Here is a 5913-nt window from a genome sequence, read left to right on the forward strand (position 1 = left end):
GGCGGGGCGGCGGGGACTGGCCCTTACTCTAGTCTTAAACTTACCAGCTTCTCTGAAAGGATCGCTGAGAAGGCCCTGGCTAGAATGGGGAAAAATGTGGACCAGGGCTCAAGATCATACCGAGGACCAGCTTACTGGTCGGGTGGGGAGTGGTGGGCACATCCCGACGCCTCAAGACTCCGGCCGTACTCTTCAGGTCTGGCGCGGAATTCACCCCGCCTCCGAACTGCCAACCATTGACATCCGCGGGGCAGTGTTCGCCCGAGGGCGAAGTCAAGAGTGGTAGAAAAACCGAAATCCAGGGCCATCGAGAGGATGTGACCCTACAGATCTGAGTAGAACTGACCCCCGTTGGGTTTCAGGACAGAAAGCCTCCTCCTTGTCCCGTGGAGTAATGCCTGGTTTTGAACCCGCTAAGCCACTGGGAAAGAGGGTGGGTTGGCAACAGGTTACCCAGGGAGAAAGGGGGATGCTACATAGTCAGCCGGTGTATGCAGTGTCCAATGTTAGACCACCTTCCGACGGAGGCCTGCCTAGTTTCCTTCGTCAAGGTTGTTGGGTTGTTCTTGTTTTGTATGTTTTTCTGCATATGACGTCCGCCCTAGCTACATCTGCGGAGACCTTAACTGCATTAATAATTACCTAGGGATGTGGAGCGCTGGTGTCTTAGTAGTGCTTATTATGCCTTGGGCTGATAACCCCGAGGTCAGCAGTTTGAGATCACCAACCAGCTCCCCTGGAGAAAAACAATCCCATAAAGAGTTGCCGTCACAAGGCCACGCCTTCCCTGCTCTATAGGGTCACCGTGAATCAGAACTGACAAGATGGAAGGGAATTGTTGGTTGGGTTTGTTTTTTTTCAGTTTGGTTTGGTTTGGTTTTGAAGGGAGGTTAGGAGTCAATGGGGGAGTTCACAACGTACAAGAAAATATTCAAAAATTGATGGTGGTGATGATTAGACAACTCAATATGAATGAGTTGTCCAATAGAACTTTTTTTTTAAGTTGAAAAATAAAAGCCCTGGTGTTGCAGCAGTTAAGTAAGCACTCAGCTGCTAACCCCAAGCTTTGGCCAGTAGAAAGACCAAACGCAGTGGCACTATGGAGAAAGGCCCGGCACTCCACACCTTGATAAATTACAACCGAGGAAACCCTGTGGGCACTCCCAAGCCCAGGCCGTGAACCTTAGTCATGCTCATGCCTAAAAATGAACTGCCTCAGTGCCTAAAACTAAGGCATGTGTTCTGTGGAAGCCAGCTGCCTGCCGTGAGAGCCCTGATTCCATCCTAAACCTTGAAGCAGTCTAAACATCATCTTGAGTATACACACACACACACACACACACACCCTTCTGACCACTGTGAAGAGGTAGCACATGATCACTCTCCCTGACGCGCTTGGGAAGTCAAGGAGTTATCATTTGCTTACCAGACAGATGGATAGGTTAATTGCAGCAGACACACACTGGCCTGTGGGAACTAATATATATTGATAGAGGGCAATTATCGCTTTTAGTCCCCCCTTCAGGCCAGTTGGATCAATAATAGCCCTCCTGTTATACAACTTGTATCAGTGATCTTTCACCAAACTATCAGTGTAGAAAGAATCAAGCCTCCCTCCACAGATTTGTTTACGGGAGGCTGGTCTTCTATTGTTCTATGCGGCAGGCAGACATCCTTCGATGGCAGGTCCATATGTTTCTGACCTCTCTCTCTTTGCTGCATGTGCCAAATAAAATTTCTTTTCTGCACCATTGAAACTACGTGGCTCCGTTTCCAGCCCAGCAAACAGGTCTATAAAGGACAGCAGTAGCCCTGGTGAGGGACACATACCTTAGAACAGTGGTTCTCAACCTTCTGAATGCCCTGACCCCCCCAACCATAAAATTATTTTCGTTGCTACTTCACACGGTAATTTTGCTACTGTTATGAATCATCATGTAAATATCTGATAGGCAAGATGTATTTTCATTGTTACAAACAGAACATAATTAAAGCATAATGATTAATCACAAAACAATATGTAATTATATATTGTGAAATATTTATTTCTAATGGCAAATCAATGACATTTTGTCTTGAAGCATAGTGTAGCATGGTAACAGTCTTCACACCAGGAATTCATAGGTGGGCATATGTGCATGTGGGCGGACCTGCCTGGAGATGATAGAGGAGCGGTGTCTCTGTTCCTAAGACCATTAGAAAGATGTGTTTTCCAGTGGTCTTGGGCGATCCCTGTGAAAGGGTCATTCCACCCCCAAAGGGGTCGCAACCCACAGGTTGAAAACTGCTGCCTTAGAACAATCGGCCATTTGAGATCAGAAGACAATGGTGAAGCCCTGAAGGTCAGCCCGTTCAAACCCATAGGGAGAAAGATGTGGCTGTCTGCTTCCTAAAGATGACAGCCTTCAAAGCTACTCGGGGCCAGTTTTAAGATCAGGCTTGTGGGCCGTGGCCTCTCCCTCCTTGTACGGATAGCTCCCTGGGTGGTATAGACCATCTACCATCAGCTATTAACCCAAAAGGAATCAGGCAAGGTGCTCAGCTGCTGCCCAAAAGCCTCGCCGTTAGTCTGCACCCAGTCATGCTGTGGAAGAAAGACCTGGTGATCTACATTCTTCAATATTACAGCCACCAAACAAAACAGAAAACCAGGGAGCTGGGTCGGGATTTATGCAAATGGGGACACAAAGGCACAGAAAGGTCAGCTGAAAGGGACCAAGATGAGCTGGTGGCAGAGCCAGAATTTAAACTTGCTTCTCCCAACCTAGGAGGCCTGGTGGCTCTGTGCTGACCACTGTTCCCATCCTAAAGTGTCCACAGCGCTGGTGACAGCTTTGGGTCTACGCCAACCTGGGTTAACTCTTGCCGGTCTGTGGTTGATGAGCTGGAAGCCCGTGGAGCCCACAGCGGCCCGGGGAGGCGCAGGGGTGCTGAGCTTGTCACCCCAATGCTGTCATCTTTTGTCCACCTTGTGGGGCTGCCTTTTCCTGCCGCTTTGTCAGAAAAGGGGAGCAAGCCCCTGCTAAAACCATCTGCCCCAAGCTGTGAGGCCAAGGACCCTGTCTGGCTGCCAGAACTGAGAGTCCACGTCTCAGTAGCCCCAAGACTCATGCTGGGCTCCTGCCCGCAGCACAAGTACTGTGACAGCTAACCTCAGCATTGCAAGTCCTCGGGGGTCCCTGGAAGTCAGTATTACTGAATAAAAGCCCTGGGAGGCTGGCTCTATGCCTAAAGTCCAGGTTGGTAATGGTTGGCGTACTGGTGGTGTGGTGGTTTACACGCTGTGCTACTAACTGCAAGGTCAGCAGTTCAAAACTACCAGCCTCCCTGAGAGAGAAACAGGAGGCTGTCTACTCCTGTAAAGAGTTACAGCCTTAGAAACTCACAGGGGTTGCTCTCTATCCTGCCATATTAGAGGGTCTCTATGAGTTAGCATTGACTCAGGGGCATTGAATTTTGTTTCTTCAACCTCACCAACTCCTTCTCAGCCATTTTATTGTTTACTTCTTGTGTTAGACCCGGTTAACTAGAGAAACAAATCCAGAGACACTCATATATGTGTAAGAATGAGCTTTATCACAGGGAATCCAGGGCGGATGATCCGTTCAGGACCAGTGGTGTCAGTGGCGATACTGGGAGGGTAGAGGGAGAGTGGGTTGGAAAGCGGGAACCAATTACAAGGATCTACATGTGACCTCCTCCCTGGGGGACGGACAACCGAAAAGTGGGTGAAGGGAGATGTCGGACAGGGCAAGATATGACAAAATAACAATTTATAAATTATCAAGGGGTCATGAGGGAGGGGGGGAGCGGGGAAGGAGGGGAAAAATGAGGACCTAATGCCAGGGGCTTAAGTGGAGAGGAAATGTTTTGAGAATGATGAGGGCAATGAATGTACAAATGTGCTTTACACAATTGATGTTTGTATGGATTGTGATAAGAGTTGTATGAGCCCCTAATAAAACGATTTCTAAAAAAAAGAAAAGGAATAAATCTGAAACCAGAAATATGAAAAAAAAAAAAAAAAAAGAATGAGCTTTATATCAAAGAGTAATTGTATATTAAAAAACATCCCAGCCCAGTCTAGATCAAGTTCCTAAGTCAAGTGGAATATTAGTCCATAAAACCCTCTTCAGACTCACACAGTCACATGCAATGATGCAGGAGGTTCACAGGCCGTTGGGTGCAAAGTCTTGTGGATCCAGTGGTGGTGGGAGCATCTCAGGGCTGGCGTGGGTCTCCACGTAGCTTCTCCAGCTCTCCAAGTGTGGCTCTTCAACAGGAAGGAGAAGCAGAGAGAGGGGCTTTCGAGGGTCTCAGCAAGTCTCCACTTGGCTTGTCAACAGGAAGCCCCAGGCAGAGAAAGAGAGAGAGGAAGTTCCCAGAATCCTCATGAGAAGATCATCCCCACAAGCAGACGTCATCAGACTGTGACCTGATTGACAGGCTAGACTCCACCCCTACACTTATTTATCAAGGTGACATGAAATTGGCCATCAGCTGCACAAGACCTCTTTCAAGCGCTGAAAAGCAAGGGTGTTACTTTGAAGACTAAGGTGCCCCTGCTCCGAGCCAGGGTATTTTCAATGGCCTCATAAGCCTGTGAGGATAGTTGTGTTAGTCCAGGTTGACTAGAGAAACAAATTCAGACACTCATGTGTGTAAGAAAGAGCTTTATATACAAGAGCAATTATGCATTGCGAAAACATCCCAGCCCACTCCAGATCAAGTCCACAAGTCTGTTATTAGCCCATATGTCCCATACCAATCTACAAAGTCCTCTTCAGGCTCACAAAACACATGAAATGACACTGAATGCAGGAATTTCACAGGCCAGTGGGTGGAAAATCTTGTGGATCCAGTGGTGGTGGAAGCATCTCAGTGTTGGCAGGGATCTCCCACATGGCTCCTCCAGCTTCAGGGCACTAGCATAGCTCCTGTGTCTTGTCAGCAGGAATGTCTCCCAGGGAGTGACCATGTCCCATCTCCAGTAAGCTGTTTATCTCCATGTGCCTCCAAATGAGGTCATCAAGCTGTGACCCAATTGCCAGGCCAGGCTCCACTCCTTCCTCAAATTGACAACAGATTATGTAACTGACACAGTGGTGAATACGGCAAACAAAGAATGGATGCATTTGCACTACAGTGCTGGCGAAGGACATTGACAGTCTCATGCACTGCCAAAAGGACAGACTAATCTGTCTGGGACGAAGTGCAGCCAGGGTGCCCCTTAGAAGCGAAGATGATGAGACTTGTCTCGTGTACTTTGGACGTGTTATCAGGAAAGACCGGTCCCTGGAAAAGGACATCATGCTTGATAAAGAGGCGGGGCGGTGGAAAAGGGGGGCTCTGGACTAGATGGATTGACACAGTGGCTGCAACAATGGGCTCAGACAACGGAACCAGGTGGTGTTCCCGTCTATGGAGAGGGACCAGCTTGAAGGCACCTAACACCAACATGGGTGTGGAAATGGTGCCCACCCCGTGTTCACGGACCCTCTTCCAGCAACTGGGCAGTGGAGAGTGAAGGTGAATTCAAACAGTGCCTGCTGCCTAGTGGCTGCTTATTGAATGGAAGGACATCATCCCCTCCCGTCCACTCCGCTCCACCCGTCAGTGAGGACTAGGGCAGAGCCCACCGGCCTCTTTGGTTCATTCGCAACAGAGGGAAGGACTAAAAGTCCACTCTCTTTACATTCCACTTTCCCACCAACTTTCAGAAGCCCCCTGGGATATAGAGAGGAGCCCTGCCGAGACGTAGTGGTTACACATCGGGCTGATAACCGCAAGTTCAGCAGTTCAAAACCAGCAGCCTCTCCTCCAGGGACAGACAAGGCTTTCTTTGCTTTGTCTATAGTAGAATTACAGACACGGAAACCCGCAGGGGCAGGTCTGGCCTGTCCTAGGGGCTCA

Source organism: Echinops telfairi, unplaced genomic scaffold (genome assembly GCF_000313985.2).
Source record: "Echinops telfairi isolate 266 unplaced genomic scaffold, ASM31398v2 ScPeMD7_2;HRSCAF=8, whole genome shotgun sequence".
Taxonomy (NCBI): Eukaryota; Metazoa; Chordata; class Mammalia; order Afrosoricida; family Tenrecidae; genus Echinops; species Echinops telfairi.